Here is a 13,376-nt window from a genome sequence, read left to right as displayed (position 1 = left end):
TGAGAAGGAACAGGATTGGGAACAGACCAGGGGGAAAGGGAACAGGTCATGAGCATTCAGTGTAAACTATCAGAGAAGAACTCTGTAAGGAAAATGATTTGACTCAGTTGAGGAAAACAAAATGTTATAGCAGAAGAATGAACCAATAGAATCAGGGAAAAATTGAAACAAACAAAAAGAGAGGGAGAAACAGACTGATATCCACCTGAGAAGATAAGTGTGTTCCTACCTATCTTTTACTGCAGTGAATGAGGGTGTGTCTCTACACTACAAATGCTACAGTTGCAGCTATTCCGTGGTAGCACTGTATCATAGACACTTACTACAGTAACAGAAGTTTTTCCCATAACTATAGTAAATCCACCCACTTGGGAGATGGTGACTGGGTTGATCTAACAATTCTTCCATCGACTTAGCTGCATCTACAATGGGGTGGGGGGATTAGATGAAGTTTTCATAGCCCTGAGTGAGGTAGCCAGGTTGACCTATGATTTAAGTATAAGCCAGGCCTGAGTTAGAATCACGACTCTCCTAGCCTTTATTTAAAAATGTAAAATATTATGTATTTGTATGTTTTGAGGTAGCACCAAAAAGGCCCTAGTCAGATCAGGTCCCCATAGTGCTTCAGGTTATTAACACACTAGACACAGTCCTTGCCCTGAAATGCTTGCAGTGTAAGACAAAAAGCAGACAAAGGGAGGGGGTACAGGATACAAATTGTATGTAAAGTTGTCAGGGAAATTATATTAAAGACACACGCTGGGTGAGGTAATATCTTTTTCAAGCTACACAGAGATCTTCTTCAGGTGAAACTTGTCTCTCTCACCAGCAAAAGTTGGTCCAACAAAAGATATTACCTCACCCACCTTGTCTCTCTAATATCTTGGGACCAACACAGCTGCAACAATACTGTAAACAAAAAGGGAAACAATAGGTATATGACTTATTAGTTTTACTTTTTCCCCCACCAAAGACAAGTAACATATGGAGAGTCAGGGAGAGGGAGATCAGCAAAATATATACAACACTGAATACTTACTTTAAAAAAATAAATAGACAATCACCTATGCTCTGAATCTGTCTATTGTCAGTTGACCAATATTTTGTAGGCCTTTTTTCTCACCCCCTCAGAACCTTAACTTAGGCCTCACTATCCAACCCCAACCATCCACACACTCTTGGGATCAACCACATGAGGTAAGAGTTCTCACCACCTCCTGGAAGGTCAGGGACTTCTTCCAGTTGCTGCACCTTCACAGATATGGGAACTTCCTTTGCAACCTTAGCCCTGGTCTACACTAGGAGTTGAGGACAAATTTAGCAGCGTTAAATTGATTTAACCCTGCACCTGTCCACATAACAAAGCCCTTTTTTTCGACTTAAAGGGCTCTTAAAATAGATTTCTCTACTCCACCCCTGACAAGGGGATTAGCGCTGAAATCGGCCTTGCCGGGTCGAATTTGGGGTACTGTGGACACAATTAGATAGTATTGGCCTGTGGGAGCTATCCCAGAGTGCTCCATTGTGACCGCTCTGGACAGCGCTCTCAACTCAGATGCACTGGCCAGGTAGACAGGAAAAGGCCCCCAAACTTTTGAATTTCATTTCCTGTTTGGCCAGTGTGGCTGTTTGCCTGTGGCTGAACAGAAAACGTTCCCCACTGTTAGCCACAGGGAGGGATGAGGGGCTAGCCACATGGTGGGGGGAGGTAAAATGCGACCTTGTAACGAAAGCACATGTATGTAATGTTAACAGCAAGGTTTACTGTGAAAGACTGTACCCATTGTTCTATAAAAGTGTCTTTTTAAATACCACTGTCCCTTTTTTTTCCTCCACCAGCTACATGTGTTTCAGGGATCACAGGATCTTCTCCTTCCCAGAGGCTAGCGAAGATTAGAAGGTGGAAAAAAAAATGCACTCGCAAAGAAATGTTCTCTGAGCTCATGCTGTCCTCCCACTCTGACAGAGCACAGACGAATGCATGGAGGCAGACAATGTCAGAGTGCAGGAAAGCACAAAATGACCAGGAGGAGAGGTGGCGGGCTGAAGAGAGGGCTGAAGCTGAAAGATGGTGGCAGCGTGATGAGAGGAGGCAGGATTCAATGCTGAGGCTGCTGGAGGATCAAACTAATATGCTGCAGCGTATGGTTGAGCTGTAGGAAAGGCAGCAGGAGCACAGACTGCCGCTACAGTCCCTGTGTAACCAACCTCCCTCCTCCCCAAGTTCCATAGCCTCCTCACCCAGACACCCAAGAAAGCAGTGGGGGGGCCTCTGGTCACCCAGCCACTCCACCCCAGAGGATTGCCCAAGCAACAGAAGGCTGGCATTCAATAAGTTTTAAACTTTTAAAGTGCTGTGTGTCTTTGACCTTCCCTCCTCCACCACCCCTCCCAGGCTACCTTGGCAGTTATCCCCCTATATTTGTGTGATGAATTAATAAAGAATGCATGAATGTGAAGCAACAATGACTTTTTTGCCTCTGCAAGGGGTGATCGAAGGGAGGATGGGAGGGTGGTTAGCTTACAGGGAAGTAGAGCGAACCAAGGGGTGGGGGGTGTTTCCATCAAGGAGAAACAAAACAGAACTTTCACACCGTAGCCTGGCCAGTCATGAAACTGGTTTTCAAAGCTTCTCTGGTGCACACCGCGCCCTCCTGTGCTCTTCTAACCGCCCTGGTGCCTGGCTACGTGTAACCAGCAGCCAAGTGATTTGCCTCAACCTCCCACCCTGCCATAAACATCTCCCCCTTACTCTCACAGATATTGTGGAGTGCACAGCAAGCAGTAATGACACCGGGAATATTGGTTTTGTAAGCTCTAACCAAGTCAGTAAACTGCGCCAGCGTGCTTTTAAATGTCCAAATGCACATTCTACCACCATTCTGCACTTGCTCAGCCTGTAGTTGAACAGCTCCTGACTACTGTCCAGGCTGCCTGTGTATGGCTTCATGAGCCATGACATTAAGGGGTAGGCTGGGTCCCCAAGGATAACTATAGGCATTTCAACATCCCCAGTGGTTATTTTCTGGTCTGGGAAGAAAGTCCCTTCCTGCAGCTTTTGAAACAGACCAGAGTTCCTGAAGATGCGAGCGTCATGTACCTTTCCCGGCCATCCCACATTGATGTTGGTGAAACATCCCTTGTGATCCACCAGTGCTTGCAGCACTATTGAAAAGTACCCTTTGCGATTTATGTACTCGCTGACTTGGTGCTCCAGTGCCAAGATAGGGATATGGGTTCCGTCTATGGCCCTACCACAGTTAGGGAATCCCATTGCAGCAAAGCCATCCACTATGACCTGCACATTTCCCAGGGTCACTACCCTTGATATCAGCAGATCTTTGATTGTGTTGGCTACTTGCATCACAGCAGCCCTCACAGTAGATTTGCCCACTCCAAATTGGATTCCTGACTGTCCGGTAGCTGTCTGGCAATGCAAGCTTCCACAGGGCTATTGCCACTCGCTTCTCAACTATGAGGACTGCTCTCATCTTGGTATTCTTGCACCTCAGGGCAGGGGAAAGCAAGTCACAAAGTTCCATGAAAGCGCCCTTACGCATGCGAAAGTTTTGCAGCCCCTGGGAATCATCCCAGACCTGCAACACTATGTGGTCCCACCAATCTGTGCTTGTTTCTTGGGCCCAGAATCGGCATTCCACCACTTGAACCTGCCCCATTAGCACCATGATGCCCACATTGCCAGGGCTGTGCTTTGAGAGAAGTCTGTGTCCATGTCCTCATCACTCTCGTCACCGCGCTGACGTCGCCTACTCACCCAGTTTTTCTTTGCCAGGTTCTGGTGCTGCATGTTCTGCTGGATAATGCGCATGGTGTTTAATGTGCTCCTAATTGCCAAAGTGATCTGAGCAGGCTCCATGCTTGCCATGGTATGGCGTCTGCACAGAAAAAGGGCGCGGAACGATTGTCTGCCATTGCCCTGACGGAGGGAGGGGCGACTGATGACATGGCTTACAGGGTTGGCTTACAGAGAATTAAAATCAACAAAGGGGGTGGCTTTACATCAAGGAGAAACAAAAACAACTGTCACACAGAATGGCCCCCTCAAGGATTGAACTCAAAACCCTGCGTTTAGCAGGCCAATGCTCAACCCACTGAGCTATCCCTCCCCCCAGTATTTCAGGCAGGACTGAATCTCTATTAAACTTTTCAAGGTGCCCCTGACAGACCTCACCGAAACGATTGTCGGCCGTTGATTTCACAGAGGGAGGGAGGGGGAGCAAATGAATACAAAACAAATCTGGTGTATTTCTTGTTTTGATCCACTCCATCTATCTTTTAGATCTTTGGCTGGCAGCAGATGGTGCAGTAGGACTGCAAGTCATCCTCATCTCCTGGCTGCTCGCCATAAGACGGTACAATAGGACTGCTGGCAGGACTAAACAGAATGACCTGGTCGAGTCACTCCTATTTTAGTCCCTGCGCCCATGTCTGCCCAGGCGCTCCTGACTGACCTTACCGAGGCGGCCAGGAGCACCTCGGATATGACGACGATAGTTATCAGGCCTCTTGCACCATCTGCTGCCACAAGGCAATAGGTTGCTGCTGTGTAGCAATGCAGTACCATATCTGTCAGCATCCAGGAGACATACAGTGACAGTGAGCTGAGCGGGCTCCATGCTTGCCATGGTATGGTGTCTGCACAGGTAACTCAGGAAAAAAGGCACGAAACGATTGTCTGCCGTTGCTTTCATGGAGGGAGGGAGGGCCTGACGACATGTACCCAGAACCACCCGCGACAATGTTTTTGCCCCATTAGGCATTGGGATCTCAACCCAGAATTCATAGATATTTAGGTCAGAAGGGACCATTATGATCATCTAGTCCGACCTCCTGCACAACGCAGGCCACAGAATCTCACCCACCCACTCCTGCAAAAAACCTCACACCTATATCTGTGCTATTGAAGTCCTCAAATCGTAGTTTAAAGAATTCAAGGAGCAGAGAATCCTCCAGCAAGTGACCAGTGCCCCATGCTACAGAGGAAGGTGAAAAACCTCCAGGGCCTCTTCCAATCTGCCCTGGAGGAAAATTCCTTCCCGACCCCAAATATGGTGATCAGCTAAACCTTGAGCAGGCGGCGGAGACTGCGGGAAGTGTGGGATAGCTACCCACAGTGCAACACTCCAGAAGTCGACGCTAGCCTCGGTATTGTGGAAGCACTCCGCCGAGTTAATGCACTTAGAGCATTTTGTGTGGGGACACACACAATCAACTATATAAAAACGATTTCTAAAAAACCGACTTCTATAAATTCGATCTAATTTTGTATTGTAGAGAGTGTTCCTCTGCTGACAGACAGATGCACAGACAGCCCTTTAATTAAGAGTGTGGGTTGTACTCTCGATGTGGGAGGCTATGCCTGAGAGTTTTGGTTGAACTTTGGCAAAGAGGAATTTTGCATTTTTGTTCTTAAAATAACTGAATATAAATAAAACAACATGGTAAATCAAGGGGCAACAGTGAAATAGAGGGGGAAATAGGTTGTGTTAAATAAAAATAGAAATTAGGCTGGGTAAAAATTAAAATTGAAAAGAAAACTAACAGTCATTTGGAAGCGGGCAGTTGAGGATAACTTTTATATATAAATATAGAAAAGCTAATGAAATACTTATCCAACATTGCCCTGCACTCTGTACCGGTATGTTTTATCAATTTCTTTCTTTTCAGGTGTCTTTTTTAGATTGTAAGATCTTTGGGAATGGGGCAAGGTCTTATTTTTCTACACCATCTAATACAATGAGCTCTAGTTATGATTGGGGCCTTTGGATGCTACTGTAACACCAATAAATAATAATATCCAAAGAAATCATGTCATGGACCGGGGAGATCATAATCTCTCTCTGTAGAGGTCTGGGAGCACCGTAATGCACCTAGAATATTATGTTACAGTATTATGAGCAATATGGGTGTGAAACAAAAAGGTATCTAAGCATTGCAATGCTGAGTGTCAACGGCACCTAAATTTTTTTCCCCCCTCCCCAAAGGGCCATCTTTGCTTGACCCAAAATAAAGTTTCCAAGACATACCATAGATGTATTTGTGAATCTGTACTTAACAGTAAAAATAAATACAGTAGGAGAAAAAATCAAGGGACATTAACCAAAAAATACCTGGAGGTAAAAAAAAAAAAAATACTAATAATGGCTGTAACCTGGAACAAGAAACATATGCAAAACAAATGCATTTGTCCTCCATGTCACAAAAAGGACATGACACAGACACCTGCGGAGTCAAACAATGCACAAACACATTTGTGGAAATAACCCCATGAAGAATTCTCCATTAGAGATCATCTATCCTCTTTGCAATCAGAGGCTCGTACACAGTTCACCAGGCTGGAGTCTGCCTCTAGAAGCTGTCATCTCCATTCCACATTGGGATAATCAACAAGCATCCAAAAATGATGAATCTTTACCACAGGCATATACAATGATTATAGCCTAAGCTATTAAAGGTAAATTCAAAAAGACCCACTGAGGGCAAGCAAGCTGCCAGGCTTGTCAACATCCCAATCCATAGCAGGAGTAACAGCTAGAAAACAACAAGGAGTCCAGTGTCACCTTAAAGAGTAACAGATTTATTTGGGCATGAAGAAGTGGGCTTTTACCCATGAAAGCTTATGCCCAAATAAATCTGTTACTCTTTGAGGTGCCACCAGACTCCTTGTTGTTTTTGTGGATACAGACTAACACAGCTACCCCGATACTTGACATCAAGCTAGAAAATAGAAACATTAGTAGAATCAGGAATGGTTCACTCAAGGAGGTAACCATCCAGATTGGCAATTCTGCCCCTAGGAAGGGCTGGTTCCACCTCTGATAAAAATCAAGAAACTCAGCAAATATAATGAAAATCAAGCTTGACAGCTAAGATATCAGCTGAGACCCATGTAAAATTAGTTGAGGCACACACATCATTTGCGCCTTTGCAACCTCCCCTCCAACTTTTCCATAACTCCCTTCTAATCCCAACACAAAATATCTTCCTGTCCCAGCATAGTTCCCAGTGCCTTAAAGCCAATTCGGCACCACAATAGCCCCCATGGAAAAGTCGGGGGATAGGAGATCACCCAAGCCCCCAGCTGGAGTGTTTCAGTCTTCCCCCAATTTATGCAAGCTAAGGAAGCCTACTGAATAGAGTGTGCTGACATTCAGTCAAAACCTGGACATTGTAATCATGAGTAATTAACACAGTCATATTATCAGCATATACAGAGATCACCACCAGAGTACAAGCTGGAAAAGGGAAAGAAAGGCCAGAAAGGCGTTTGCATAGCATGCATAACCAAGGTTTGAAGGAAAAAACATGCAATAACCTAAATAGGGTACAACCCTATCTGATTCCCCTATAGAATAGAAAGTGGGTGCTCAAAACACCATTCACCTTAAGTAGACTTAATAGATTAACTGAATGACAGGAACATAAGAACGGCCATCCTGGGTCATACCAAAGGTCCATCAAGCCCAGTATCCTGTCCTCTGACAGTGGCCCCAAAGGGAATGAACAGACCAGTTATCATCAAGTGGGGGGAGGGATAGCTCAGCGATTTGAGCATTACCCTGCTTAAACCTCGGGTTGTGAGTTCAATCCTTGAGGGGGCCATTGAGGGATCTGGGGCAAAAATTGGGGATTGGTCCTGCTTTGAGCAGAGGGTTGGACTAGATGACCTCCTGAGGTCCCTTCCAACCCTGATATTCTATGATTCTAAGTGATCCATGCCCTGTCACCCAATCTCAGCTTCTGGCAAACAGAGGCTAGGGACACCATTCCTGCCCATTATGGCTAATAGCCATTGATGGACCTATCTAGCTCCCTTTTGAACCCTGTTATAGTATTGGCCTTCACAACACCCTCTGACAAGGAGTTCCAGAGGTTGACAGTGCGTTGCGTTAAAAAAAATAGCCAACACTGTATTTGTTTTAAACCTGCTACTTATTAATTTCATTTGGTGGCCCCTTGTTCTTGTATTATGAGAAGGAGTAAGTAACTCTTCCTTATTTACTTTCACTATACCACTCATGATTTTATAGACCTCTATCATATCCCCCCCTTAGTCGCCTCTTTTCCAGGCTGAAATATCCTAGTCTTATTAATCTCTCCTCATACGGAAGCTGTTCTATACCCCTAATAATTTTTGTTGCCTTTTTCTGAACCTTTTCCAATTCCAATATATCTTTTTTTAAGATGGGGCAACCATATCTGCTCACAATATTCAAGGTGTGGGTGTACCATGGATTTATATAGAGGCAATATGATATTTTCTGTCTTATTATCTATCCTTTTCTTGATGATTCCCAAGATTTTGTTTGCTTTTTTGACTGATGCTGCACATTGAGTGGATGATTTCAGAGAACTATCCACAAGGACTCCAAGATCTTTCTTGAGTGGTAACAGCTAATTTAGACCCCATCATTTTATATGTATAGTTAGGATGATGTTTTCCAATGTGCATTATTTTGCATTTATCAACATTAAATTTCATCTGCCATTTTGTTGCCCAGTCACCAGTTTTGAGAGATCCTTTTGTAGCTCTTTGCAGTCTGCCTGGGACTTAACTATCTTGAGTAGTTTTGTATCATCTGCAAATTTTGCCTCCTCACTGTTTACCCCTTTTTCCAGATAGTTTATGAATATGTTAAATAGGACTGGGCCCAGTACAGATCCCTAGGGGACACCACTATTTACCTCTCTCCATTCTGAAAACTGACCATTTGTTCCTACCCTTTGTTTCCTATATTTTAAAACAGTTACCAATCCATGAGAGAACCTTCCCTCTTATCCCATGACTGCTTATTTTGCTTAAGAGCCCTTGGTGAGGGACCTTGTCAAAGGCTTTCTGAAAATCTAAATACACTATGTCCACTGGATCTCCTTTGTCCGCATGCTTGTTGACCCCCCTCAAAGAATTCTAGTAGATTGGTGAGGCATGATTTCCCTTTACAAAAGCCATGTTGACTATTTCCCAACAAATTATGTTCACCTATGTGTCTGACAATTTTGTTCTTTACAACGGTTTCAACCAATTTGCCTGGTACTGAAGTGAGGCTTACTGACCTGTAGTCGCCAGGGTCACCTCTGGAGCCCTTTTTAAAAATTGGTGTCACATTAGCTATCCTCCAGTCATTTGGTACAGAAGCTGATTTAATGATAGGTTACAGATGACAGTTAGTAGTCCTGTGATTTCACATTTGAGTTCCTTCAGAGCTTTTGGGTGAATACCATCAGGTCCAGGAGATTTATTCCTGTTTAGTTTATCAAATTGTTCCAAAGCCTCCTCTAATGACACCTCAGTTTGGGACAGTTCCATCACCCAGAAAAGAATGGCTCAGGTTTGGGAATCTCCCTCACATCCTCAATAGTGAAGACGGATGCAAAGAATTCATTTAGTTTCTCTGCAATGGCATTATCGTCTTTAAGTGCTCCTTTACCATCTTGATCGTCCAGTGGCCTCACTGGTTGTTTAGCAGGCTTTCTGCTTCTGATGCATTTAAAAAAACAAACAATGTTGCTATTAGTTTTGGAGTCTATGGCTAGCTGTTCTTCAAATTCTATTTTGGTCTAATTATATTTTTACACTTCATTTGCCAGAGTTTATGCTGTTTTCTATTTTCCTCATTAGGATTTATCTTCCACTTTTTAAAGGATGCCTTTTTGCATCTCACTGCTTTTTACTTTGTTGTTTAACCATAGTGGCTCTTTTTTGGTTCTCTTAATATGTTTTTTAAATTGGGGTATACATTTAAGTTGAGCCTCTATTATGGTGTCTTTAAAAAGTTTCCATGCAGCTTGCAGGGATTTTACTTTTGGCGCTGTACCTTTTAATTTCTGTTTCACTAACCTCCTCATTTTTGTGTAGTTCCCCTTTCTGAAATTAAATGCTACAGTGTTGGGCCTCTGTGGAGTTTTCCCTGCCACAGGGATGTTAAATTTATTTATATTATGGTCACTATTATCAAGCAGTACAGCTATATTCACCTCTTGGACCTGATCCTGGGCTCCACTTAGAACTAAATCAAGAATTGCCTCTCCTCTTGTGGGTTCCAGGACTAGCTGTTCCAAGAAGCAGTCATTTAAGGTGTCAAGAAACTTTCTCTCAGCATCCCTTCCTGAGGTGATCTGTCCCCAGTCAATATGGGGATAGTTGAAATCCCCCATTATTATTGAGTTTTTTATTTTAATAGCCTCTCTAATCTCCCTGAGAATTTCAGAGTCACTATGACCATCCTGGTCAGGTGGTCTGTAATATAGCCCTACTGCTATATTCTTTTTTCAAGAATGGAATTACTATCCATAGAGATTCTATAGTACAATTTAGTTAATTTAAGTTTTTTTACTTCATTTGATTCTACACTTTCACATATAGTGCCACTCCCCCACGAGCATGATCTGTTCTGTCCTTCTGATATATTTTTTACCCTGGTATTACTGTGTCCCATTGATTATTCTCATTCCACCAGGTTTCTGTGATGCCTGTTATCATAGGCGCCGACTCTGTGGGTGCTCCGGGGCTGGAGCACCCACGGGGAAAAATTGGTAGGTGCTCTGCACCCACTGGCAGCTCTCCCCCCGCTCCCCTACCCCAGCTCACCTCCGCCTCCTCCTCTGAGCGCGCCGCTGGGTCCTGCTTCTCCCCCCTCCCTCCCAGTGCTTGTGCAGTGAAACAGCTGTTTCGTGTGGCAAGCCTGGAAGGGAGGGGGGAGGAGGGGGAACGTGGCACGCTTTGGGGAGGAGGCAGGGCTGGGGATTTGGGGAGGGATCTAATGGGGGAGGGAGGGGCAGCGCGAGCACCCACCGGCACCGACAAGAGTTGGCGCCCGTGCCTATTGTATCAATATCATCATTTAATACTAATAAACCTGGGCCCAAACCCAAAAGCACAAAGGGTGCAAAACAAATATCCTGATCTACGTGATCAAGGCTCTCTCTCGGTCAAGGGAAATAAACCCAATATTCAAATCAAACATTTTTGAGGCCTAAATTACATCCCACAGTAGGAAAAGATTATCAAAAATGGACCTGTTGGGTACACAAAAGGTCAGATCAAGGATGCATGACTGAACCAATAACAGTTTTCAGTCTATTTGCCAAGGCTTTTGAAAAAAGTTTAGAGTTGGCACAAAGCAGGGACACGCGTCTCCAATTCATCTCCCCAAGGTGCCACTTCTTACGTAACAGGGTAAGAACTGTTTGATGATATCTGAGTGGCAATATCTTCTCTCTGATGCTTTCCTGAAAAAGCTGGAGCAAGTCAGGCCCAGGAAGGGTCCAAAAGACTTAGAAAACTCAGTAGACAAACCATCAATACTAGGTGCCTTCCCTGGAGCACAGTTATTTAGGGCAGAAGTCAATTCTGAGAGTGTCAGCTCCTGTTCACGTCTGTCCACATCCAATGTTGAGATCCTAAAAAGATCCTCAAGGAGCCACCAAGTCTCAGATGGCCATACTGGCTCCACCACATACATGTCTGAGAAAAAAAATCGACAGTAAAGTTCCTAATCCTCACAGGATCTGAAAGCACTTGGCCTGATGTCATCTTAAAGTGGCCAACCATCTTCCATGCCACATGTTTTTTTCCAGGCCAGAGACAGACCGAGTAGGCGCATCAATTTGAGAAAGGCCTGAAATCAGGCCCTACCCAGTGCACTGTGAACTTTGTTATCTAAGAGGTCCCACAGGAGCCGATTTTTATATTTCAAGCTGTCCTGCAACCCAGCAAATGCCATGGAAGGATTTTTCAGGTTCCACGATCCCCAACTCTAACTCCTCCATATTCTGGCAAAGTCCCAGGTTTGTCTGCTGTGTGTATTGCTGACAAAAAGATTTAAATTTACTTCACCCACCTCCCACCATTGGCTGAAGGAGAGGAAAAGATCCTTTGAGGCAGCCCAGGCTCCATCAAATGTGTCGTGAAAGTGAGCATCTTGTAGTATGCAGGTGTTAAAATGCTAGTATGATGACAGTTTTCCATAGAAGGAAGAGAGAACACAAATAAGACCAAACCATGATCTGAAATCCCAGTGGGGAGAGTGCAACTAGAAAGCAAATGAGAGAAATGAGTAAAACCATAAAAACAGTCCAAACAGGCCATAAAGAGCTGGGACTAGCACTCGACAAAGTGTACTGCCGTGCGTAAGGGTGAAAAATTCACCCCACATCAGTCAGGTCAGAAGGCTATAAAAGAGTTGCAAGTTGCTGAGCAGACAATGGATGTGGTTCCAAATACTTCCTATCCAATCTCTGCTTAAGAGTACAATTAAAATCACACACACCCCCATTAAAATATCACTTATTAAACAATTTGTCAAGAGAGCACCCAAGCTGAATGCATCCGACGAAGTGAGCTGTAGCTCACAAAAGCTTATGCTCAAATAAATTTGTTAGTCTCTAAGATGCCACAAGTACTCCTTTTCTTTTCACAAATACAGACTAACACGGCTGCTGCTCTGAAAACACACACACACACACACACACACAGCAGTAGGAGCATAGACATTAAAACACTGATATTGCTCAAAAGTTGCCTGAACTTCTTGCACAACCACCAAGTCAAGCTTCACCTTGTCCACAAAGAGAATGGCAAGCCCTGCACTTACAGTGGACCCATGGCTCAGAAAAACCTCTCCTCTCTAATCAGCAAGCCAGTCAGTTTGGTTGCCTGCATCTGCGTGAGTCTCTTGCAAAAATTAAATGTCCACCTTTTTCTGGGACAGGTACTCAAAAAGAGCCATATGTTTTTTAATGTCCCCACACCTATTCACATTCAGAGAGCCACATACAAAATTGTCCATCAGACCCAGTATTCATCAGAAAAAATAAGAAAAAGACAGATAGTACCCCCCATGCCCAAAAATCTCAAACAGAACTACCAACTTCTCCAGTATCCATTAATCCCCAACATTTGCACTGTTCAAAGAGACATGCACTTTGGTCATAATTTTCTTCAATCTGTACCACTTCTGTTTGTGAAATTCAGATACAGAGACGTGTCTCATAGTAAACTGAGCGGACAACAAAGGCAGGTTAAGGTCAAGAAACCAATCTGTCACCTCTGCTCCATGTTTCCCCTTAGTCTTATCCAGAAACCTACCTATAGCACCTGAGGTATACCCCTCTTTCAAGGAGTTCAGAACCCACAGAATCTGACTTCTTCATTCCCCACACACTCAGACTCAGAAGCCCTACCAACCTCAAGGGAGGGAACGCCAAAGAGACTGGAGGGAGGGGACTGCTGGGACCGAGGGGGCAAAATTACTACCTGAGAATTCTCCATGTCCCCAACCAAAGAACCACTGTCAGTGTGCTTCCCAACTGCACAGACCAAACTAGCCTGCTTTGCAGGACCCTCAGAAACTGGA

At 44.3% G+C, this 13,376-nt stretch overlaps 1 long non-coding RNA gene across 2 annotated transcripts in view; it reads left to right on the top strand.

The window, feature by feature from the left end:
* LOC125638981 (uncharacterized) overlaps positions 1 to 2,455 on the top strand; it is a 29,152-nt gene extending 26,697 nt beyond the window's left edge. For both annotated transcript variants that reach the window (XR_012668941.1, XR_012668940.1), the window contains exon 3: positions 1,840 to 2,455. This is a non-coding gene — a long non-coding RNA (uncharacterized LOC125638981). The remainder of the gene's footprint in view (positions 1 to 1,839) is intronic.
* The last annotated feature ends 10,921 nt before the right edge of the window (positions 2,456 to 13,376 follow it).

This window comes from Caretta caretta, chromosome 6, assembly GCF_965140235.1.
Source record: "Caretta caretta isolate rCarCar2 chromosome 6, rCarCar1.hap1, whole genome shotgun sequence".
NCBI classification, from domain to species: Eukaryota; Metazoa; Chordata; order Testudines; family Cheloniidae; genus Caretta; species Caretta caretta.
The sequence above is the reverse complement of the archived record's forward strand: the minus strand, read 5'-3'. Positions and strand labels throughout refer to the sequence as shown.